The sequence below is a fragment of the Stegodyphus dumicola genome, chromosome X1 (assembly GCF_044657685.1).
Source record: "Stegodyphus dumicola isolate Sdum_Otavi_A_Nest chromosome X1, ASM4465768v1".
NCBI lineage: Eukaryota > Metazoa > Arthropoda > Arachnida > Araneae > Eresidae > Stegodyphus > Stegodyphus dumicola.
In genome coordinates this window covers 203,870,349-203,897,569 of record NC_140780.1, presented here as the reverse complement: position 1 = coordinate 203,897,569, position 27,221 = coordinate 203,870,349, and the positions used below count along the sequence as shown (strand labels likewise).

General features: G+C 33.4%; 1 protein-coding gene and 1 non-coding gene across 3 annotated transcripts in view; both read left to right on the top strand.

Moving 5' to 3' along the window:
• Window positions 1-27,221, top strand: part of LOC118200328 (uncharacterized) — a 727,671-nt gene that overhangs the window by 200,615 nt on the left and 499,835 nt on the right. The gene's annotated exons all lie outside the window — the stretch shown is intronic.
• On the top strand, window positions 16,693-16,765 carry TRNAT-CGU (transfer RNA threonine (anticodon CGU)). The gene has a single exon. It is a non-coding gene; the product is annotated as a tRNA-Thr (tRNA).

Sequence of the window (27,221 nt, the reverse complement as noted above, 5' to 3'; positions counted from 1 at the left end):
GGGAATGTGAAAATCGTTGAATACGTGTACTTTCAAGCCAAGGTGGTATAAGCTAACGTAGTATAAGCCTAAGGATATTATAATACTTCTTTTTCGAAGTATCGGAATATTCTTTTTGAGACACGGAATCATTATACAGTTTTCAGTTAAAGATCTGTGTATGAAAAGCAACTATTTTTCACAAGATGATAACATACTCATAAAAATTGCAATTTTCTACAGTAATTCTGTATTATCTTCTGTCTATCTAATCACCTAGAAGATTAGAAGATTTATAATCATCTTAAGTTTTGCTTGAGATAAAATAAGGTTTCCACTTTTTGACTGCAACAAACATTTTCTAAACCTTGAATATAAATTAATTTTTGCAAACATTGAATCAAACTGAACTCCAATTTGAACGATATCGTGAATTCAAATCCTTAAAGTAATATGAATAACATTCCTTTGGTGTATTATGATAGCTACAAAAACAAGTTTCCGCAACTAAATATTTAAGAAACACACACTTAGCATAAACAATTAATTTATCTACGATACACACATTTGTCGCATACAGTGGGTTGGGAATAATTACTGCAGACGTAATTTAAATGTTGGTCCTTGACATACACTTCAGATACAAAATTTCTCCAAATAAGTCACTTATATCTATAAAAGCACTTTCACCACTATAGGTGAGAGAGTCCTCTAAACAAAGTATCTAATTTCTTATATGTCCTCCATAAAACAAAATTTCATTATTACAACAACATAATAATTTTATGGTGATATGAGTAAATTTCTAAATTGCCTAAGTACTCATTACGCAAATTAGAAATTTACTCAGATCAGCATAAAATTATTACTGAACACAATTTCATTGGAATTCAGTCCAACTGTGTTAAAGCATTATTACGATCCATGCATGGCAAAATATCGTGAATAACACAGCATGTCTTCTTTTATCGTTACAAGCGTTAAATAACCAATTCCAGGTTCCATCACTCTTTTACCGCTCAAGCACTTCGATAAACTCCAAGGACTAAATCTTCTATTACAAGCTTCACAAAACAACATTTTGAGAAACCTAGATTGAATTCCAATGAAACTCCAGATTACGATAAGTTCATGGTTATCTGTAATAAATTTTAAATTGAATTTATTTATTTGTCTGCCATTCAATATCATTTAATAAGTTAAATTTAAAAGTTTTAAAACGTTGCGGGCGAAACCTAATGACGCATTCGAGGATAAATTTACTGATTGATCTCACTTACTACTACGAAATTTAGTAAATTACAAAACAAAAGTCTCCCATTTGGCTGATTAATTCCGTAGTGTTTAAAATAACATTTGTTATTAGATTATTAGTAGATTTCTTAAAAATATTAATTTCTTATATTTCCAAGAATTTTACAAACAAATGTATGGAACAATTTAATTTATTAAATTGTAATTCGTATTTCACTGACCGGACATTTTGCTCTGTGATGGGTATCATAAAAGCAATTAAAATTTACGTTTGTAGAATCCTCCCCCATCGCATTTTTTAAACTGTTTTTCACAACATTAAAAATCGTCTTTATTTCAAGAATTATGTTTAACTAATCATTCAAAGCATGCCTTGACTATTTAGTTAAGGATGTCTTCATGGAGGACTGTCTAAGGGTTTGGCTTTGATTTATTTGATTATGTCAAAGCACTTGAAAGTCGCCCAGACGGTATAGTGATTAGGTAAGTCTACTATGGTACCGAAGGGCACGTGTTCGAATCCCAGAGAAGGCATGGATGTTTGAAAATGTATGGTGTCGGTGCGGCATGGCGGCACTCTAAATATGCGGCGAGCCGAATGTCCTCTCGTGTGGATTGGTGGGAGTGGAGAGGGATGTGAGACCCCCCCGGATCCCCCCCGAGGTGCTCTCCCTCAAAACTGGGAGTGAAAATAGATAATATGGACACGATAACAACAAAGCATTCGAAAGATACCTGCCTAATTGGAGGAAGGACTTTGTGGACCACTGCTAGAGGGAAACTGACCATCATAGCTTTTATACTCGGGGATAACCACGAAAACGCCCATGCGGCCAGCCAATTGCACGGATTCGAACCCCATACCAGACTACCATAGTGTTCAGAGAGTTTGCCCTAGGCAGCTGGTGGGCCACGGACTTTCTAAGGGAAAATGACTCATATTTACTTACAGTGTTAGCTCACACAAAAAAGAAAACCATGAAAATTTCCATTTGGCAGCTATTAGCTGGGATTTATAACCGGACTAGTTTACCAATGTTAAATTATTTTATACAATCTCCCATTTATAGGCCCTTGTTTTGAAAACATTTATATTTGAAAATACGTTTCTAACATAATTACTGAAGAAACCAAAATCTTTGGGGGCCTTTCTTAAACCATCTGTAACTCACACACTCAAAATATGAGTTAGACTGGAATTTCTCCAGTAGCCGAATAATTAAAAATACCGAACAATGATATCTGGACGTGGGCTCGACATAGCGGGGTAGGAGGGGTTTTTAGTATACACTTTCGCAAAAAAATGAAAGCACCATGAATTAAGTGGTTGTTGTTTTTGATGAAACTGAATATGTGTATAGCTCATACACAAATAACAAAACGGCTCACAATCACCCATTGAGTGTTCAAATTAGTAGTTGGTCGAACCGCCCCTGGTGGCAATGCATGCTTAAACTCGTTGAGGCAAGGAGTGGTAGAGGTTCCTAGTGTCATCCTGCGATATATTCTGCCAGGCATTCATCAGTTGTCGCTCCAGATCTGTGATAGTTTGTGGTGCCCGAATCTGGCGGCCTACCATATCCCAGATATGCTCGATTGGTGAAAGGTCTGGTGATCTTGCTGGCCAAGGAAGAGTATCAACCACATGGAGAAAATCCAGAGATATGCGAGCGGTATGTGGCCTGGCATTATCTTTTTGGAAAATGGCCCCAGGATGAAGTGCCATGAAGGGTAATGCAACCGGCCGCGGGATGGTATCAACATATCGTTCATTTCGTCGGCAATTTCCTTGTAGCAACCATTGTTGCCAACATCTTTGCACAGCAGTGTCTGTACGCTCGAGGTGGCGGCCTATTGCTCGGTATGACCACCCAGCTTCGCGCAACCCTACAATGCGAGTGCATTCGAAGTCGTTTAGTTGTCTGTAAGGTCTCCGATATCGTCGTAATGGCATCTTTAGTTGCTTCTTTACGGAATTACAATGGCAGCAACAAAACAAGACAAATTTTTCGCCTCTGTTACTGGTTTTATACTTTGCGAATTGCACACTAGAAATGCGCACAATGATCGCAATTCCAATTCATTTGTCTTGAAACTTTGATCATTTGCATGTTCGATCGAGATGCTTTTGTATACCAAATTTCATCACGATCGCAAAAGTCTTTCTTGGTGCTTTGATTTTTTTGCAAAAGAGTGTATTTTCCATGTGTAGCATGAATGCGAGCTAGTTCAATTAGTCCTCACGTGCTGTGGTATAATTTTTTAAACAAGGAAAATTGGTTAAGACTTAACTATGAGCTCTTTGTGATACTATCTTATCTGTCCTAAACATAATAGCTTTCAATGATTTCGATAATTAATTACCCGTCTTCACTGATGTTTGTAGAAAGTACTGAATTTTTGGTATAAGACACACCTAATTTGTTATCTCTTGCACTAGGAAAATTTATATTGCGTTAAAATAGCTTCCGGATTTCATTCCTCGCAATTTAACAAGCTTGCTTCTCGAAGTTTCTCGTTTTATTTTTTTTTTACATATATGTGTCGCCAAAACGTGATGGATTCGTTTAAAGAGTCCTTTATGAAGGTATCACATATCACACCCAAATAACGCTAGTTTGCTTTGCAATAATCGAAGTGGAATTTAATTACTTTAATTTCTTCATATTCATCTTCACAAAGTTTGCCACCAGGGCCAGTTTAAGACATTTTACCGCCCGATGTTCCGCTTTGCATCCTAAATTCTCCTAATCGTGCATTCCTAAATTCTAAAAATTTTGCCGCCCCTATATTCAGCTGCCAAGTGCCTCGCTTAAGCTTCAAAATTTTTGCCTTTTCTAAATTTTGCTGCTTTGTGCATCTCTAAATTTGAAGATCCGAAATTCCGTCTCAGTGATTGCACCCGCTTTTGCGTTGGCCCTGTTTGTCACATGATGTGCTTGGATTTGTTTCAAAAAGCGATTGGCAGATTACAACCACGTTAAGCTGGTTAGTTCAGCCAGATAGTCGTAAAACTTGGAAAACAGGTTTGTCCATGGATGATTTAAATGGAAGAAAACATACTAATATAAGACATAAAATTTGACGAAAAATACGCTTTAGTGCGCCATAGATTTTTTTTAGAACTTTTTACAAATGAAATAAAAAATCAGCAGAAATTATTTTGCTTCTGAAGAAGGTGGACCTGGGTCTTATTACCCTTGAAAACGGAATACTTATTCAAAATCGAAAGCCAAACAACAGTTGCTTTTTGTCTCATTTTATATAATTGACAAAAATTAAAATCAAGCTGTTTGGCCAACTTAATCTCTTTCATACTTGGTGACTTTTTCTGTCATTTGGTCAGATTTCTAATCTATTTTGACTTTATTTAGAAGCAATATCTTTTGTCTAGACATTCTGGTTTCTTAACATTATCTTTTGTCTAGACACAGAAAAGGGGTTTGAACGATGTGTTTCATAATGACTGTTATAAAAACATCACCTGTAACTGCATGTTGATATCTTTGTAGGGCAACTGAAGTTATACTTTGATAATATTAATCGAATTATCGATCACATTAAGCGATGCATTTTCAATGTTTTTTTTTTTTTTTTTTTTTTTTTTTTTTTTTTTTTTTTAAGGGGTAGGACTTCAGCAGTTTCATTACAATAGCCGAATGCTTATAGTAACCGATACCATATTAAGCGTCGTCTGCTAGGAAATGATATTACGTAGAATAATTTTTTGTACTTATCTTTGAGCCTGGATTGCTGAGTGAAATTTTTAAGTGTCAATATTAATTTTTCAATATCTTCACTTTTAAAAGAATAATTTTGGCACAGCGTTTAGAAAACCTTTCATTGTACATATAAAAGGCATTTATATTTCAGTTATTGAAATGTTATAAGCTTCTTTTTTCCATTGTAACTTTCAAAGAAGAATAAACATATTTTTTTTCAAATTAATAGGCAGAATTTCTATGTTATGTAAAATATTTTCAATTAAAATTGCGTAGTAAGATTATAAGTTTACTCGCAAATAACGTGTAGGTGTATATGTAAAGTACAGCCCACATAGATGTTTTTCAGTTTCAAAGCAATGGAATATTTTTGATATACTAACTAATACGTTATATTAAATAGAAATTTTTCATAAAATTATAAACCCTTTTTGAAAAAACTGTATGCATTCGAAATACCTTATCTTTTTAAATGTGAAGTTATTTACTTTTACTGATGTTATTATTCACAAGAGAAAATAATTTCCGGAAAATCATTCTGCGTTTTATTTAAGAAAGCATTTGCAGATTTTTTCTTATGTTAAACAAAACAGAATTAATGGAGATCAGTGTTTTGTGTTTCATGCTGCATTTATAAAACATCAAATATGAGTGAAGAAGGAAGTATTAGGCTTCTTTTAAGAACACTTAAAGTCATATAATATTAAACTGAGCTATTAATACTCAGCTATGCTAACTGATGTCAACGTAAATAATGAAAAAATCAAATGGCAGTTTTTTGGTGTCATCATTTTGGTGCTAAAGAAAAAAAATTCTTTTTCTGTCACGTTATATGAGCCATCTTTTCCTAATCGATAGCTTTTGTTATTCCACCTTATAATACGGTTGGTTGCTTTACATGGTTATTTGTATTTCTCATTATAGTTAATTTTCTCTATACCTACAAAATCAAAACTACGACTAATAAGCATTATTCTGTTGAAAAAACTCCTACGTATAATCGCAAAAGAAAGTTTAGTATTAATATTACTTAGCTGCCAATAATCTAAAAATGACCTATGGTGTAATTCAAAGTCGACATTTTGTAGCTGAGAAGGATTGGATTGGATTATTTAATTATGGCAAATCACACGAGGGCTATCTGCCTAAAGGGAGGGACGCCTTCATGGAGGACTTTCTAAGGAAAACTGGCTCGTATACACGTTACACATGGGGAAAACCACGAAAACGCCCATGCAGCCAGCCCGTTTGCGGGATTCGAACCTCGGACCGAACTACCATTGTTCAGCGTCTTTACCGCTCGGCCGCTGGTGGGCTTGTAGCTGAGAAAATTTTATAGAATAGTTATGTTACTATATTATAGAATAGCTAAAGTTCTAAAAATGAATTTAGAGTGTATTTTGATAAATGTTAGATGCAAAATATTATTACCGATATAAAACTTAATTTTAACTAAATTCAGGTTATGAAGAGCTTTCCAAATGCAACTGAAAAATATTATAAGTTTAGTCGTTCGGAAAATTATTTCACTAGATAATCATTAAAATATTTGTTCAATATCTATATTGAAAGGGGTGTTTATATATTTATGCTTAAATTAGCATCTTCAGGATGCGTTATTCATAATTTGCGGTTTTATACAGAGTGAAATTATGAAAGCTCATAACCGTTTTTTTCCATGCTGAAATCGATCTAACTGAGAATGAGTTAGAAGGATACTTACATGAAATTATTTAGAATTTTTGAAGTTCTGATAAAAATGTCTGCTTTTTTTATGGAAAATCTTAAAATGACTTTGAATAAAGGTGATAAATTTAGAACATGCCATCAAAAGTTTAAAAATGAAAATATCTCATCTATTGCATAAAGCATAAATATCTAGGTCTATATTCGTTGTGTAGATACGTCTTAGAGAAGTACAGCACTTTTAATTTAAAATGGAGACTCTACTATAAATTTTCTAATAAATCCTCTTGAAATTCGTTTAAACAAACACAGCGATGAGGACATCGGGATCATGCATTAGCAATTAGACCACAGTTGCCTTAATTTAGGCAATAATGAGAGATAACAATTCACATGAGAAAGTTTTTATTTTATGGGCAATTCAAGCATTAGGAATTCTATGTGTTAATTATTTAGATTTCACTGCTATTTCTTATACATCTTCCTTTAGTTGAACAGTGTAGTGTCAAAACATTGCACTGCACAAATTTTGAGGTTGCATAGGAAAATAAGTTCAGATTAACTGAAAACTGAATGTTGAAACATCAGTAGATTTAACATTTGGTTATTGCCTCTGGCTCCAAATAATGGGAGTTTATAAAAGCCTCCTTTTTTATGTCAAATAATTTCACGAATGACACTCACTAGATTGTTTTGTTCTTGTAGCCCTCCATAATGAATATGTCCTACAGAAGTAAGTCCTACAGAATGCTTAACGACTTGAGTCATTTACTTAAGAAATGCCCTAGAAATTCAGTTGCATATGTGAAATAATGGCTGAGGATTCATTTGTTACTGTTTGAAAGAGATATGATGTTCAAATATAAAAAGAAAGTTAAATCTAAAAAATTCTTGTTAATCAGGAGTTGCTGTTATGAATGGTGTACTCAATACATAAAAGCAGTCCGTGTATTGTTAAAGGAAATATCTAATATCCCCCTTAAAATAATTTCTGTGCATGACATTAAACAATGTAAATACCGAAATATAGTTACTTGCTAGAAAATTTGGAATAATGTTTCAATAAAAATTAAATATTAATACAGGGAAGAATTCAAATTTGAGGAATGTAGTTAGCTATTACATGAGTATAGACTTTCTTAAAAAACACTCGCTCCAAACGCTTTTTATATAGCAAAAATATCTCTTCGAAACTATGCGTGATTAAACTTAAAATGTTAAAAGACATATTACTTTCTCTTTAAGACATTGTCTCTGTAACCAGGTTATAGTTCTTGTACTAGGTTATAAATAGGGAATACTTTAGAAACAATCGTTCTCTTATAAATGCATGGTTTTCATATCCACAATAAAACATTGGATTGAAGGTAATGGTCATTCTATTTCAGTCGTATGTTACTGATGTAAATCCATGATGAAGGAAATAAATTTAAACTAATAAAATTAAATTTAAAACTAAGTCTTGAAGTATGACAAAGTCAGAAGAAGAGTGTTCAGAAGGGGAACACTTTATTGACTCAAATTAATGTTTACAGATGGCACCAACTCGGGCTTAGAAAAGCCAACACTTTTTGGCTTCACTCCAAAGGTAATGACTAACTTAAAATTAAATTAAATTAAATTTAACCACAGTTTAATTACAGAGCAGGTTGGCTCTGACTCGAAAGTCGCCATAAACGAGCTTAATGGCAAGAAACGCTCAACGCCACAGAATCACCACGCCACAAACAAAATAATCACTTTTAATAAATTTCATTTAAATAACTACTGTTTTTGAAAAATATTGGTTATGTCATACTATATTTTTCTCAAGTTATTGCTTAATGGTTGATCTTTAATACTACTCGGGGTCTTAAAATAAGTATTTATTCTGAATGGATCTTTATATTATTATCTGTAAATTTTCCTCTAATATGATTGCTTTCGTATTAGAAATAATCCAGTTTTTCTTTCTTTCCTTGTAGAGTACTAATTGAAATCGAAAATTTAAGACTAGCTGAATTAGTCTGTATCATACAGTAAGCAAGGCAACAATTTTTTATCTTGAAAAGAATGTTAATAAAGTTTTCAAAATTTAACCGTATTAAATAAGATTAAAATGCATCGCCCTTGCATAAATACTGCTTGAATGACATCCGTTTCTTTCAATAAAATATTTTCTCATAAACGTCTCAAAAAGATGGTTTGCTCTTTAGCGGGGAAGTAGAGAAACAAAATTAATTCATTCACCCAGCGTGCCAAAAATTGGCACATTCCATATATTATGTTCGTTGTATGAACCTATGCGTAAGAAAGATATGATGTATGCAAATGAAAGAGAGAATAGCAAATTAATGACAACAACAACAATAAAAGTTTAAAAACCGTGAAGAGTTATTGATTTCTCATTCAAACAGGCGATTTGCTTTGCTTAAGATTTTCACAGTTAATTTGCGAATCACACTCATATAAGAATAGTACTCATCCTATACATTCATTCATTATTGAAAATATCTCATATATTGTCCGTCAGATATATGCCCGAAAGAGATGAGAGTAGACTTTGTGATGGGACTGTCGTGACTCACACAGTAACGGCACGCAGGGGTTAGATTCGACCATTAGCCAATCTGCCATTAGCGGTAAAGGTGCATTTAAGGGACTGTCTATTTGTTGAATAAACTTTCCTTGTGATATTAATGTATATTTTTACACCAGTAAACTAAGCTCCTAAAATGATCTTCATGTAAAACAATTTTCCTAACATTAATGTATAATTTTCCTATTGACAGAAACATAGAGTATATAAAGTACTAGTACCTCGAAACAGTTGTAGTTCTTGGTTAGTCACTAAGATAATTACAGGTGAAAAAAACGCGACTTTCTTGTTTCTGGTAGAAATTGCTTTCGACGAGGATTTTATAAAGGAATATATTTGGAATTACTTAAATAGAAAAACACAAAATGTCACAACTATGGTACACTACTTTCTGAGGAATGGGCGCTAATTGGAAACTATCAGTATTCTCAGTGGCTCATCAGCTATTCTGAGTAGTACCTCAGCCTTTTGTTGTGTTATTGTTGTGACTAATCTCACTTGTCTGACCTAATCAGAACAAGCCTACGAATTTTATCCTCGCAAAGAGTACAAGATTGCGTCTGTTGTTGGCAAAAGCCTCGGGCACCATATAATGCGACAGTAGGATTTTTCCCAGTTCTACCCCAATTTTGAGAGAAAGTACCCCGGGAGGTGGTCCGAGGTCTTCCACTTTTCTTTGCCTACCACAAAACCACACGAGAGAGCTTTCGCCTCGCTGTATATTTAGAGTGCCCGCATGCCAGAAAGACATTATACATTTACAACACCTATTTCTTCTCCGAGTTTCGAGCCCGGGCTTTTTGGTACGGTAGTTAGAATAACTAATCATTATCCGGTTAGGCGGCATCTCAGCATTTTTACTAGGCCTCTGATATACACAACTTACATCTTCTAAACTACAATTTACGTTTAAGGAAGCTACTTACTTATATAGATGTAAAAAGCCATATATATTTTAAGGTATTCGAATATGTTCAGGCAACTATGTTTACATTAAAAAAGAGCTTTTAGTCTAAAAATAATTTTATGAATGAGTAAGTAAGCCTCTTTTAAGAAAAATAATTAAAGAATATTTAAAAGTAATTTAAATTTTGATAATTCTGAAAGAAACATTCTCTAAAATATTGCGCTTATGGCAAACTTTATAGTGAATAATATAGTCCTAGATATATAACTAAAATGTTGGCTGCATGTTTTGCGCAATGAACTAGGGTACAAAGGGATGTATTTATTCATTCCAGAAATACATCAAAATATACTCAAATCACAACGTTTCACCTTTTTATCGGTTTAAAATTTCAATAAAAAAAGCTGATAAATTCAGTTTATAATCAATATTTCTGAAAACTGCTAATTCAAGTACCTAAATTAGATTACATAGAAACATGAAGGAAACATTGAATTTTATTATTAAATGGTTTAGCTATTCAATTTGAGGTTGATCATAACTGCATAAAGTTTTCCAAAATACTTTTAAAAATAAATTCTGCTTTTCAAAACGCTTCTTATCTAAAAGCCGGATTTCCTTTTCTGTTATCAAATTGTAAAGTATTTTCTCCCGCCTTATTGCAGGCCTCCGTGGCGAAAGCAGTCTGGTTAGCAATCGGAAGGTCTGGTATTCCGGCGACGACATTGCACATTTTTCAAGTTCCCTGCTTTTCCAAACCTAACTATTCTCCAAATTATCATGTATCTTATTAGGATTGCTGTTATTTCCATGTATCTTATTAGGATTATCATGTATCTTATTAGGATTGCTGTTATTATGTGAATTGGTTTTTACTTGGATTTTTTAATGACGTGCGAAGTGCTATTGACGCTATTGAAAGCCGAGGTTTCACACCTAGTTTCCCAAATACCTCCTCAGTATAACACCTGCTGGATAGACATCGAGTTTGCTACCAGAAAATTGTCAGGGCATAAATATATTAAAATTATGTGTTAACCTTAAGCATTATTTCGGTTAGTTAAAAATATTGGTTTTGAGCTGACTTGGAATGAAATACTTACAAATAATAAAAATATCTGAAATAATAGATGACGACTAACAATTAAAACAGTAAACAAATTAAATAATGCCCTACAAAATTAAAATATCTTTTTATCCGATTGATCTCTTTCGTATAAAGGGAAAAATCATATTTAGCTTGTAGAGTCATACACGACGGCATGCTGGAAGGTGGGAGAAAATACCTTATAAGTCTCCCCTTTTAAAGGGAGATTGGAGTTTAGAGGACAAAACTGCCAAATCCTGATGGTGAAGAATCATCATCCACCTCCTTTTAGTTCACGCGCCACTGGGGAGGCATTAGGTATTTTTGAAGCAGGAGACATGAGAAATGTGCAGTGCCCTCGCCGGGACTCGAACCTGGACCTCTTGAGCACGCGCCTAGTGGGCTACCGTTACACCATGAAGGCATGGGGGAGAGAGGGAGAAAATAAGCTTATTGACAAACTAAGTATGAAATTACTATTGAAAAATACATTTTCAATATCTTTAATAAGTGTAAAATACTGAGCTAAAATAAACCTGAATAAAAATGATGTCTCTTTGAACAGATTTGCTGTTTTAAACCTAAACGTCTTGTACAAGGATATTTGAACTCTCTGTTTGCGTGGTAACACAACAATCCCGATAGCAGAGGTTCCAAGTAAATAATATTAAAAATCAAAACGTATTACCTATTCCGGATATGAACTGATAGGGTATTTGAAGAAGTCTTTGCTAATGTGGCTTAATATACAGTGTTTTCAGAAAATACTTGGTTAAAATGCAAGGCGGAAAGATAAGAGAATTCAGCTTCCGTGAGTTACAATTCCCCGTGCGGATTTTGAGTACTATGTGTCACTATGCGAACACAAAGCTCGCAAATATAAATTGTATCTATGGAGCTGCGGTAAAATGGAGTAGCTACTAAAAGATGTACAATGAGCCTTTCCCATATACCTCCTTTGAGCAGTTGCTCCGTTTCTAACTGCAGCCCTACAGATAAAATTTCATGTCGGCGAGCATAATCCTAGATATTTTTGTGCATATCATGAAAAGAAAGGAGTATGAATTTGTTGTTACAGAAAAGATATACTAATAGACTGTGAATAAAGCATCCTTTCGCCTTCTGCGTTCGCATCAGTTTGTTGCAAACAGGCCAAACTCAGGAAAAAAATGCTGGGGGGGGGGAGCTGTAAATAAATGAACGATTTTGAAACGTTGAAAATAAATTCATTTTAAGGGGGATACATCTATTTCATTTACTTTTTATTAACTTACTAAAATCTTTGCGAAAAGAATTTACTTCGTCTTGATTCACCAAGTTTCCTTATTTTCGCCTTACATTTTTGAAATATATATATTTCAGAATTTTAACTACAGTTTCATGTTAAACAAATGCGTTGCCAAAATAAAATTGGTAGTAGATAATACCTTACCGGTTTCAATAATAAGCATATTAAACGCCGTGTCGTGTATAAACTTCTGATTTACTATGTATGTTTATTATCCAGTCCCTCTTTTATTCTGTAGATTTAAAACTTAAATTTATTCTGAGATTATAAATACCAATGCTGTTTTCTTCTGGTGCCAGACAAACTTATCTCACATTTTATTATAAATAAACTCGCATATGCTAAAATAAATTTTCTACAGTTGACAACTAAGCGCTTCTTTGTCTCCAAAATGATAATTCACGTACTGGCTCAAGGAAGTGATTATAAGATCAGGAGAAGGATGTAGTAAATTATTCTCTTAAAATAATACTAAATTTCTTCTTCTAAGCAAATAACGGTAAATTATTTTTATTTGACAAATAGTGGTACTTTAAACTAAATTAGTTTTGAGTTCTTTCACATTTCACATTCTTGTGCTGAAGCACTATTTTGAAGGCTAGATGAATATCTCGCATCGTCGTTAAAATCTTAAAACTAAAATTGATAATATACAGCTGTACATGTGATTAACACTATTTCCTCTCTTTAATTTGAATTTTGTGCCTTTGCGTTATATGAAGTGTTCAAAATTCTGTTCAGCATTACCAAATGATCTTGAAATCTAATAAAGCAGAAGTTTAATTCTCTAAGGATGTACCTACGAATGTTCAAGAATACATCCACATATACTAATGCCCTTCAACAAAATTGTTTATTAGTGATTTTATCAATTATACATTAATTCATTTATCTTCTTTTAGAAATCATTCTTGATTATATGTGCTATAATACAGGGAAATAAAATCTTGTCCGCCATTCTCTAACTCTCAGTTATAACTTAGGAATATGCGTATATCATATATATGGCTTTTGTGTTGTAGGCCATACATTGATTTCTTCATTTAGACTTATTGCCTTTAACAGATAGTTCTCATTTCTCCTTTTTACCAGTTGAAGGTTTGTGGTTATCAGAAAAAAAAAGCATTATTTTTGCATTTGCTAATTCTCTCTCACTGTGGTCTAACATGGTGTTTCTACAATATTCCAGATTTATGCATTACAATTTTATTAACAGCCACATAATAATCTAATGATAACTTTTACGAATTAGGGGTCAAAGCTTGATTTATTATTTAAGTCGTCGAAAGATTAATAATTTGCATAACATTAAATATTTCACCTTACTATTTTCTCTTTTAAAAGAAAAACATATTTTGTAGATAGTACATGTTTGATATAATATTTGTTAATTTTCTTAATATTTCAAATTATTTCACTAATATTGTACAGAAATTACAATATAATTTCATGAAGTTGCCTTTAAAGTTATAGTGTTGCGAGGCCCCAACTTGTCAGCAACAGTGGTAGTGACTGCTATAAACTGTAAATTACACAAACTCGTAAGAAGGGTTTAAATCCCTTTTTATTCCACTTTAGAAATAACAGCTGCGTTCACTTGACGCTCACAAACTACGCCGACCCGACGGTTTAACAAAACAGAAATGTGAAACTAAAAATAAATGATAGGATGAATAAATAACGAGATTACTACCTACGAGGCTCTAATATCATAACTAACTTAACCGCGTTCTAAGATACAGCTGAGATTCAGCAAGCTTACTGATTAAGCAGTTGAAGATTCAACGAACTGCCGAAATAGATACACAGGCCAAAACGCGCGGTTCTTAAATTTCTACCTAGAAACCTTCACGCTCGCGATTCAAGAAGCACACATACAAATTCGTTTCCCTTCTATTTAAACTCAACTTACTTCTACTAAAATTTGAATAGACTGCGCGTTCTACTACAATTTACATACTCTGGCATTGGCAATTCTAGGGGAAAGTAAAAGCTTGACAGGAAAGATAACTTAAACTTAAAATAAATGTTAGTTAAAATAAATATAAACCCTACAAAGTATCGAATAGAAGGAAACGTTTTAAGTTTACCAGTATAAGTCTGAACTTTAAAATAATTAATCATAAAGAGAAACCTGGGAAAGTCAAAAACTAAGCTTCTTGCTTCAATAATTAGACAAGATGTCAATGCAAAACACTTGAAGAAAATTCAAACTACTAGTCTAACGGATACACAAATGATGAAAGAAGGAAAAAGAGCCTTATTTCTTAATAAAATATGAGAAATGGAGTGTAATCACAGCTGTTATCTACACAAGGAAAGAAAGTATTCACATGAATTCTTTACCGCAAAATTCATGTTAATGGGAGAACTGAAATCAAGTTCACAATACCTCGAAACTGATATTTATTTAAACTTCTCTTTAAAATATAGTATAATGAAATTTTGTTTAAACATCATTATTTAAAACAAACAGATTACTTTTCCATCATATTTAAAATTAGACATTTCAAAAAGGTGCTTAAAACGTTCTAAAAACTAAATTTCAAGTTTACTATGTTTCATTAGTAGATTTAAATTTTAGTACACGATTTACTTTAGAAACTGCACTCTCAATCGTTTAATCGTTTTTGGTATACAGATGACGTTCAATTATCTGTTTCTGGTACATAAAGAATATACTGTTCGTTTTCCGAAGCTCCACGAATAAGGTATCCAAAAAATTGGATAAAATTCATATCCGTGCGAAATCAGTCAGTCCTCACCTCCTGCGTTACATATCGCAACAATACGCAAAGAAGACGCCTGAATCGATTTGACAGAGAAGTAAAGGAAAGAGGAAATGAGTATCCGTAGTCTATAAAAAAATAAAAGGGCTGCGTTACTTTTGCCGTATTACTCTCCCCTTTATTATATTTCCGATAGCTTCCGCAAATAAGCACAGATTGTGTCTCTGGCCTCAGAAGACTAGGGGACTGTGTAGTAAATTACGTGTGTAACGCAGAGGATCGGTTTCTGTCAACTGAGGAGATTGGCTGAATTTATTGCTCTTCTACGTAACGAAATTCATCTATTAGCTACAGTGAGTTTGTGATCGGAGGTTAAAAATATGTCTGCTAATAACGAATGTTATCATTATTGGTGAAATAAAATGGATATGCTAGTTTGTTTATTTTACGTTTAGGTCCCTATCTTATTTTTATTCGATAATTTATATATCGAAAATGAATAACTAAAATCTTTAAAAGATCTTTAATTTTACACATTCGGATATTTTTTAAATCGTATCCAGAAACGGCTAATCTTTTCTTCATTTATAAAAGCCAAGCTAAGGCGTAATACTTTTTTTTGGGGGGGGGTTATTTAAAATATGTGGGTTATAACTAAATACGCTTCAGCATTTTAAAGTAACGTTTAAGAAAATGTAACCCGAACAATATATTTTTCTTTTGTTCAGAGAAATGTTCACAAATATCGTTCATTTAAATAAGCATTCACAGTCGAATAAAAATGTGTCTTAGTATAAGTTTCCTTAAACTTTGCATAAATGAGTGCGCGCTTTATATTAATGATACTAAAATGACAAAATTATATATATTAAAATATCAGTAATTAAGTGTTTAAGAATTACAGGAAAGCAAAAATAATTTAGAGCAATTGTATATTTGTAGAATATTTGTCAAGGAAAATAATTTGCATAATACGCTTCATACTTCCGATGTTAAAGCGCTAGCCCACGACTGAGAAAATGATAAAATCATTGCTTTTTCTTGATTTTCAAGTGGGCTAAATGAGCAGTGAAAAAAATTTCAGATTGCATAGATTTATAATTTAAAATTAAAACCTTCCAAGAACTTTCGAAATGTGAATGTAAAATTAAGATTAAATACCAACTGAAGTGATGCAATAAAGTAATATTATAAGATATTTCTCCTGCCTTCTTAGCATATCTTCGTAGTGGAGTGGTCAGAAAGGTCGATGCGTATTCGAGAGGTCCACTGTTCGAGTCCCGGCGAGGGCACTGCTCATTTTTCTTCTCTCCTGCTTTAAAAAATACAGTGCGCCCGAACTAAAAATAGGTGGTGGATGATGATTCTCCACCACGAAGATTTGCTGATTAAGTCGCCTAAACTCCAGTCGCCCTTTAAAAGGGGGAATATATATAAGGTATTTTTCCCGCCTTCTTAGCATGCCTTCGTGGTGTAGTGGTCAGCACGCTCGACGCGTATTCGAGAGGTCCGTGGTTCAAGTCCCGGCGAGGGCATTGTTCTTTTTTCATTTCTCCTGCTTCGAAATAACTTAATGTCTCTACAATATCATTTAATTACATTTCTTGAACTGATCAACAATTTCTCAAGAAAGAATATTATTGTTCAACTAACTGTTCCTAGCCTAAAAAAAACTATGTTTACGCAACAGTCCAACAATATTTTTAAAATGTGGCATATTGCAATGAATATTATTAATGTAAGGACGTTTGGGAATGCTAACAGAATTTATGCAAATGTTGCTCATGAATATTTATTTTCTACAATATCATCTTTCTTTATTCTGCCTAGCTACCTTATCGAGAATTGTTCCTTTTTTGCGGCTGTTATATATTATAATACCTCATCTTGAAAACATGGGCTGATTGCGGATAAGACGCCATCATACCGACAAGCAATGTAGCTGTGAATATGCATTTGAAGAGAACAAAAGAACTATATTTACCTTCAAACCTTTCTATCGTAGATGAAAGAGCTGTCATAAAAGACGAGCATTGATGATATGGAGAAACAGTGACGGCAGATTTTCCGTAGGTTGTTTTTATTCTTGAGTTTCGTTTCAAAATAGTGAAAGAATACGTCATCAGTATTATATTTTTTGCACCAAAAGAAAATGTATTAGGTTTTGAATTTGAATACCAAGAAATACAATACAAATAAAATCAATTAATGTACTTCATTTCCATGAAATGCATTGAAAGTCATGATATTCTTCCTGGATACTAATTATGGTAAAGAATATTTTCTATTCTCTTTTGTTATACAGGGTGAAACATTACGTTTTGTAAATGGCACTTCTGTTTTTCTACAAATCCGTTTGAACAGGCTACGAGGACAGTGACTGGCGATATTTTAGTTTTAAAATCTCTTTACAGGTTAACAGCAAGCCTTTTTACAAACACGTTTATAAAAATAATGATTTGTTTATAGCTGCACGGGATCGGGTAACCTAAAGAATTTCAATCTCCTTGTTCATGCTCTTCAAGGGGTTGATGTGTCGAGAAGTGAATAGATCAGCCTGTTAGTGAAATTATAATGACAAAAATTTACTAAATTTAATACTTAAATAAGCTGTATATATATATATATATATATATATATAATTAATTTGAATGAATCCAATTATTTTTCCCTTTTATCTTAAAAATTATTACATGTTTAAAAATAAATCTTTATAAGATGCGTGTGTCTTTTCAAAATTCATCCTGTTCACATGACTCTAATGACGAACTCTTAACCAACGCTTGAGCCAAAAATTATATTAGATTTCGCGAATCGAAATTTTAACAACCATTCAAAATTAAGTTTAACCAAAGCAAAACCCTTCCGAACAAGATCACCATGCTATGATCTGGGCACCTGTTCTCCGCATCTTTGCCCTGCTAGTATACTCTTCGGTCTTTTAAATGCATTGCAACAATGGCCCACCAGCGGCCGAGCGGTAAAATCGCTGAACACTGGTAGTTCGGTTCGAGGTTCGAATCCCGCGAACGGGCTGGCTGCATGGGCGTTTTCGTGGTTTTCCCCATGTGTAACGTGTATACGAGCCAGTTTCCCTTAGAAAGTCCTCCACGAAGGCATCCTTCCCCTTAGGCAGATAGCCCTAGAGTGCTTTGCCGTATTTTCAATACACACACGCATTGCAACAATGTTATGAGTACTATTGTAATTATTCAACAATATTCGGGCATTTTGGGGCCATTTATTTGTACTTGTGTCAAAAAATTCTTTTGTCAAAATGTGTTTACCCAGCTATGATTTTGACTACATCTTCATGCATCAAAGTTATTACATGCATATACAAAGATAGATATAAATATGCACACATATATATATATATGCAGACAGATAAAGAGAGAGAGACAGAGGTACAGAAACTAAATAGCGTGGTAACTTTTGACTTGAATTACACAATATATTTTAATCTCTTCGTTGTTTTGTCATCTCCTGTCTACCAGAAGTATCATTTTATTTCTACTCTGTGTAGAAGCAATATATACTCTTCAGGATTTAATATATCTGTTAAGTATTTGAGGGGAAATGCGGGGGGGGAATGTTCCTTTTTTGTATTATTTTGAAAGTAACAGTATTTTAAAGGGAACAATATTGTAAATTAAACATGATTTTAGCTTAGACAAATTAAAGACTTTTGCCACAAAACGTTCCTACTTTTCAAAAGTGTAAGGAAATGGAACTATTTATCATGGACAGTACCGACAGCTTCATTTTAATAGAAGACACAATTAATAACAAGTTATATAAAATAAAATCAGAACGGCGTGAAGAAATTTTAAGTAAGATCGCAAGATATTTTTCCCCTTCTTACCGCGTGCCTTCGTGTTGTAATTAGAAGCACGTCCTTCTAGCAAGCGGAATGTCTGGAGTTCGAGTTCCGTCGATAGCATTGGATAATTTTCCCGTCCTCTGCTCCGAAATAAAATTTTTAATGGCTCTACAATGTCGCCCAAACTAAACTGTAGTAGCCGATATTTCATTACCACCAGGACCAGTTAGGACCGCTGAATACTGGTAGTTTAACCTGGATTCGGTATCAAGCGAACTGGGGGCTCCAGTTTGGTTTCTGTGGTTTCTCTCATGTATAACATGAATGCAAGCGACTTTGCCTCAGGAGGTCTTTCACGAAGACAGACGCTTCCCTCAGGCAGATAATCCTCAAGTGTTTTGCTCTATTTAAATAACCTAAGCGGTTACTGGAGAAGTTAAACAACAAGAATAAGCGTAATGTTTGTAAATTTTTATAGTAAGAATTTTGATGGCTTAAATATAGAACCACCGAAACTAGTCCCGCAAAATTTATCAACATTACGCTGATTCTTGTTGTTTAATATCTCCAACAATCGTTATTCTGCGTATTAATTTAACCTAAACCTAAGCTGCCTTATTGACAGCAGAGCAATTATTTGTGCTCCTCGAATGGTATACTTTTCTAAAAATATTACACCTAAGATTCTACTCATTTAGCTCTAGCAACTTTTAAAAATGCAATTTTGGATCGTAATTTTCCTGATCTTAAAATAGTATAAACAGTGGTTCTTTTAAGGCTGAAAAAGGAACTGTATAATCTGAGAACTGTTCAGCATTTAAATGAACCTTTCGTACAGCCCCGTTTCTGTTATTCGATTCGATTAGCGGCGGAAACAAAAGATACAAAAATATTGTCAAACGTTGATGTTAAAATGAGCCATTGCATAAAAAAATCCACAAGTGATAGGAGAGTCAGAAATAAAAATCCCTAAAATCTCCGTCTAGAGTTTTGAACGTTTACAGTATTTCATATTTCTTTAAACGATAAAACGTACTTTCGTGAGATTCTGCATTACATATGGATACACTCTAACACATGCACACACAGACGCATATTAAATATTGAAGTCTAATGCTTTAAATTAACTCAAAAATAGTAAAAGTAAATGATCCGTTTAAAAGGAAGAGATTTCAGCCTGCTTCCGGAAGAAAAAGCCAAATGTGCTATTGGCATTTTCTGTAATGCGTTTTGAGATCGTATGCATTATTGGAGGAGATTTTAAAATGCTTTGAACGCTGCTCGAAAATTGAAACGTTAGTTTCAGATTTTGTTATTATGCTTGCAAGAAACGAAAAGGGAAATTTCCTTTGGGCTTTAAAAATTCTAAGTTAATTTACAATAGCCATTTATTCCTTTATTATGCTCACCTTTAGTCACATAATTTTTAGACGCTTGATATGCAGAGGTTATTCTTGAGCAACAAATTACTTGAGCAAAATCGATGAAAAGGTTGATTGCTCTAAGCAAATATGCCTTATGACTTGAGAAGAGTAATAAAGCCAAACGAGAATATTCATGATTTTTGGACTTGGTAATCGATACTATGTGCCACCAGAGATAAGGTTATTACGATGATATCTTATTTTAAAGAACAAATATTTATTAAGTGTAGACATGTGTACAACTGACAGCAGAGAATTCTGAAAAAAGCCTTGCTTTGAATTTCAATCGTGTAATAAGGTTTGAGTTTTTGTAATAGGTAATTTTCATTTCTTGATAAGGAATATTCTCTGTTATGAAGTGAAATTTTTATGCTTTAAATTATAATTCGAATTTTTATCAGGACTATGTTCTACCTTCCCTTATTTTCTTTGCTTATTATCTAATTTATTAAAGCTTTTTAAAATTTATTCCTATAAATGACAGAAACAAATTGGTAAAATATTTTAATGACCGAAATTTCGTTACGCGACTGAGCTCGGCAAGACTAATTAAGCAATATTTTAATTGTTTACTTCACATAATAAACTGGGGGGGTTATTAATGCTAAAAGAACTATGTGTTACGCCACTTATGGTAAGTAAATTACCTCAGTTAATAGTTTCCTTGAAAAAGAGTAGCAACGCCTTAGTTTATCGCGAGACTATGATTAGAACAGAAGTTTAAAGAATTTAAAAATAGAAATAAGTTTGTAATGAAGCAGTTTTGTTGCAAATAATTGAAATAAAATGTTTATACCTTTAAAGGAACTTCTTGTCCGTCAATTTCAAGCCAGCCGTCACATTTATCTGATTTAATGGCCTAAGTAACCGACATTTTTTGGCGCCCCGGGGTGGGCGGCTTAATTGGAATGGCGACAAGAAGCTAGAAAAGGTTAATTATTTCTCCACCAAATATTGAAACTCATTATAAGGAACTTTAGAATCCTGTTAAAGATCCTGAGAGGTCCTTCAGTGTCAACATTGCTGAGCAGCTGCAAGATTATTCAACAAATTTGGTTCGAGGAAATTTTAATTCAGCTGCTTTGCTGCTTCAAAGTTCTTGTATATACGGTTAAAAGGTGGAGTATGTTTATAACTTGGCAAATCAGTTGCATCAGAAATTAGCAAAGCAACAAAATAGGAAAGAAACTGCCAAAGAAAAAGAAAGGCAAAAAGAAGAAATATTTAGTGATCCGTTTTTGTGTACTGAAATAAAATTTGGCAAGAGTTTAAGTTGTTTAAAGAGAAAGAATTTCCCCAAAAATGCTGTAACAATGTAAGCGACCCTGTAAGAAGACACAGCTTATGAAAAGTGTATTTGTACCTGTGTTGCTGTTAGCTTTGGAAAATGATGATTCACAAGGTTAAGATACACAAGGTTTTTAAATTAAAGTAGGAATCCCTGTGCCGCCCAACCGGTATAGTGGTTAGCGTCGCTGACTGCCGTACCGAAGGGCCCGTGTTCGAATCCCGGAGAAGGCATGGATGCTTGTAAATGTATAGTGTCGGTGCAACATGGTGGCACTCTAAATATGCTGTGAGCCGATCTATCGCGTGGTTTGGCGGAAGGAAAGGGGTGGAAGACCCTCGGACCCGTCGCCCCTCCCGGGGCTTTCTCCATCAAAATTGGGGATGGAACTGAGCTAAATCGCACTGTCACCTGAATGATGCTCAAGGCTGTTGCAAACGACAGGCGTAATCTGGCGTTCCTTGCCATGAGGAATTTCGTGGGCTTAGACTGACTACATCAGACAAGTGAGCATAAACAACAACAAGAAGCCCTTTTATTCGTAAACGAAATTAACGGAGATTTTACATCATTCAGTGTTTTTATCGCATGTGACTAAGTATACTTATCTTATCGTTCAGATATATTCTCAGAACTAAATTAGCTTAGTCTCTTTCTATAGAGTAGTTCTTTGACTGTTTTCAATGTCCAAGATAAAAACAAAGTGGTTTAAGAGAAACCTTGGTTTGTGGGTTAGTTGTGCATAACATAAATGTTTAACCATTTCTTTTCAGTAGAAAATTATATCATTACTGGAAAAGAATTATTCAATGGGGGGCATATGTTCGCACATCGAAACTCTGAAGTCACAACTTGAAACTTATTTTTCAAGTGGTAAATGTAACGAATTTTCATGGGTACGTGATCCTTTCCTTTGCGGAGCAGAAAATAACAAACTGTAATAGAATGGAAAAGAACAGTTAATTGGACTCTCGAATGAACCCGGACATAACATAAAATGAAATTCCAAGCAGAAGGTATGATTAATTTTTTAACCTCATTACCAGTAAAACAAAATCCTGAATTACTACTTTATTACCTAATATTTACTTAATATTTTATTACGTAATATTAATTAACTTAATAACTGCAAAATGGTGTTTAAATTTATAATTTAGTTTGTTTCTATTTAAGTGTGTGCTAAAGCATTTATCACAAACTCAAATAAAAGCAAAGACGTCTATACTAATCTATATACATTCAAAGCATAGAACAGCTCTCAAAGAACCAGAGGGCCCATCCATCCGTTTAAAAAGTGAGTACTAACATCTATTTGATTTCGAGTTAACCCTTTAGCGACGGGAAGCACAAACGCGCGCTTATCGCTGAGACCGGCAGTGAGGCCTCTTTCGGGAGTATATGTCCAGGACCGGAGGGCTTTTTGCTATTGAGACTAAATTCAATGAAGAAGCAAGAAACGCACTCATTTCCCAGCCGGCACGCTGTCGTGCCAGAGCGTTATCTCGTGATATAAACATTCGCGTTTCTATATCCCTTCGCATCCTTTTTGTATTCTTTTTATGCTACTATGTAGAGTCTCTTAGGCTTACTATGTGAGATTTTATTACGTTTTGCATTGCTTTTATTTCAGAAAGTCTTCAGTTTAGTTATATAATTTATACGACTTCCGCTTATTATGGCGAACAGTTTTTTATCGGACAAATGATAAATGAGCCAATTTGTGATATAAATGAGAGTGACGATTCATTTCCTAAAGAGTTAGAAAGCGGTATTTGTAGTGATTCTCTTATGGGCATTTTGTCAGAGACTGAGCTCACTGAGTTTCTATTCTCCAGTTCATGTGAAAGATTTTACTTTTTGTAAACAGACTTTCTTGTATTTTTTATTAATTTAAAAGTTTATTAATGTATTTTATCAATTAAAAAGTTTGGAATAATTTTAATACGCTTCCGAAAATTATTTCTCAAAGTGAGCAATTTGTTTTATATATTTGTTTGTAAAATAAAGGAAAAAGATATTTAAACGCTAATTTTAACATATATGGTAGTTTAAAGAGCCGTCATAAAGCATGCCATTCGGAAACATTCCTTTCCCCTTATGTTTATATAATCAAAAAACAGTCGGCGCGAAAGTGTTAAACAAATCATGGAGGTAGGAAGGCCCTAAACCGGTTTCCCATACCCTGCTTTGAAGCACTGGCGATCCCTTCTTTGGTGACCAAAACATTGGGTAATTTACCATCGAGTTCAATGGGTTTTTGACACGATCGGATGTAAATATTTTGTAATTACGTCGTAAATATGCATATAAGTGTATATATTTACTTTTTCTACAATACTTCAGAGTCCTAAGTATATGAAAAGAATACATTTTTAAACAACATTTCATTCTGAACGAAATTAAATGCTATACTTTTCACAGAACAGTTTGCTCAGAATGGTTTAATTTAAAATATTTTTACAAGTTTTCGTTAATTACATTAGAAAAAAATTAAGGTAATTCGATATGATTCGGTTAACGATTACAAACTTTAAGATCAAAGTTTATTGTATTATTAAAATTATGCATTATTCCTTTTCTATTTATAGAGCTCCTTCCTAAAATATTTTCTCAAATATGACATGATTTTTTAGCTTCTAAGTCATCTTTTAAATCGAAAACTATAAGTCAATTTATAATTAGAGCCCCTTTTAATGTAACAGCGAAATACTTTAAATAGTACTTAACTTTTTCTGAATATTTCTGGGAATAAAATAAGGATTATTTTTTAAATATTATTTAAAACTTGTAACTGACTTATTACAAAATGTAAGGGGAATAATTCTTTTAATTATACTTATTACATTCGTTTACTCTTAATTTCAACAGTACATATTTTTTTATTACTTTCTAAAGTACGCATCTCATAGAAATTGCTTTACAATACCTTTTAACAGATTGCTTTCCAGTACGAACAATTCTTGCTTAAATAGTTTTATAACGTATTTGCCAACAGTATGTCAATTTATGTTTACAATTCAATGTTAAGGTTATTATATATTTAGATAATATTTGTAATCATTATAAATATAGATACATTTAATAATTAGATTTCTTCACAGTGACTTTCACAGTTATTGATGAAAGAGTAAATTCTTCATTTCAAATACAATTATAAATAATTTAGTAAATATTTACGTATTTTGTTAAAGGCAGATACATGCTTTTTGGAAGCACATGCATAAATACCCATACATATTTTTCATTTCATAAATACCCAGAAATATTTTTCATTTCCGGCATGTGGAAATCTTTAATTTTTGTTCATTCACTACATTTTTCGAGAAAAGTAATTTACACTAATTTTAAAAAGTACATGTTACAATAATATGTGGATGGGAAAAAAATATTTTATTTAAAACATTTTGGCGTTTGGAACATACGAATACTGTACGTTTTGGCGAATAATGTATTAAGGGTATCGAAAAATGTATACAATTTTAAAGGTACAGTGAGGTATTTTTCATGCTTTAAGCATAACGCTTTTTCTAAAATCTATATTTTTGTAGTTCATCAACTTAGAATTTTATAAAACAAATTCATAATCAAAATCGCTGTTGTTAGTTATCAAAAAATAACCAAGATGTGATTTTTGCGTAAATGTCACTAAACTATACAAACTGTTATTATCCATCACACTAGGAATGTTTCGTTTATGCGGAAGTGTCCCGTTTTTCGATTTGTATGGAACTGTCGTGTGTCGAAATACTATCAGAGCGCTGTCAAGCGAGCTTCTGAATGTAAACAAAAAACACCTCATCTGGTGACCGAAGCTTCGGAGCAGTGCTTCACTTCTAATGCCGGTTTGGCCACTCCTTCCTTTCTTACCTCTAAGAAACAAATAGAAGGAAGAGGGGTGGTAGATCCTCGGACCGCGCCCTGAGGTGTTTTTCTTCAAAACTGAGACGGAAACTTAACAGTTAATTAGATTCAGCCATACATCTATCGCTTGTGTTAATAGAGAGATGATGTCCTAACTTCTGCCCGTACTCATAACTACACCCCTGCTACCGAAAACTTTTAGTTTTTAAAATTACGAGAGTTGGCATTTCATCCTGAGCATATTTGGGGATGGATTAATTTAGGGATTTAGAAAAAAGTTCATGGTTTCACGCGTTACGTGAAAATAATTAGTTGCCCTCAGAAACTCAAACGTAAGGTAGTCCTCTCTGTGGCTATACAGATATAATGTTTCTTCTGAAACCTCGAAAAATTCACTTTGTTCTAGCAGGGAACTGACCCTGAATCTTCCACGTACTACATCTGACCATTACACCACATTAGAATTTATATGTTAGCTAACCCAGTTATATTATTATTTTGCCTTTTCTTCTACTTCCAGCTGATACATGGATGCAGATTAGTTCATGTATTCAAAATCTTAGACCGCTATAGTGCACTCTAGGAGAGGTACCGCCCATTTTAAGAGTAACTGTTATAGATTTCGCATTTCGTAATGCTATCCACACTTCCTCTAGTAGTGAGTTTTAAATAAGGTACTTTGTTTTCTCTCAGACGGCTCTTTTATATATTTTTAGAAGAGTATCACCAGGTATTTCAGTTTAGTTCTGAATGTAGACGCCTTTTCAAGATTGAGTGAAAATGATTTAATTGTAGCAAAGAAACACTAGAATTTTATATTAAAATTTAATTTTAAAAACTGACATAAAATATATGAAGTTAATTAAATAGAAACAAATTTTAAAGTAATAAACTACAAAACAATAAAATATTTTATACTCAAAATAGCTACCAAAGAGTATATAGGAAAATTTGCAGAGCACCGAAAGAAAATAGAAATGACTATTGCTGTGAACTTTAAAACGTATTTACTATAAAAATATATACCACAATGCTATAACGAACAATCACTTAAACGACGTAAATACTACTCTCTTTCATGATCAATGAAGCTTGTGATACGAGAGTCAAACACAAGGAGTCCAATATTATTATTTTATTTTTACCTAAGAGCCCCCATCTTTCGACTAAGTCTCGTTTTTATTGGACTTCAGACTCCAGAGGACCAATTAACGATCGCATCATTCACGCCTACCGATCGCCTCGATGTCATCGATACACGAAAAGGCTAGAATCGATATCGAGTGCAGCACCGGCAGTCCTATCTTTTCGGCCACCGTCTAAATCATTTAGCCGTTGATCTCTTAATCCGTTCTGACAAGGCTTTTAATCAGGTTTCGTGACCGTTTTATGGAGGCAATAAGCGTGGAAGTCCGGCTTTATTTCGATACTCAAGTTCGTGATTTGTCGTCTCTGTTCGTTAGGCATCAGATTATTATCGGACGATCAACTTCCCGTAGCAAACCTTAAACTGTATTCTATTGAATGATTTGAAGTTAAAGGGCCTTTTAATTGAGTTAAATAAAATGGTCAATTAATGAACTACCTGTATGTCA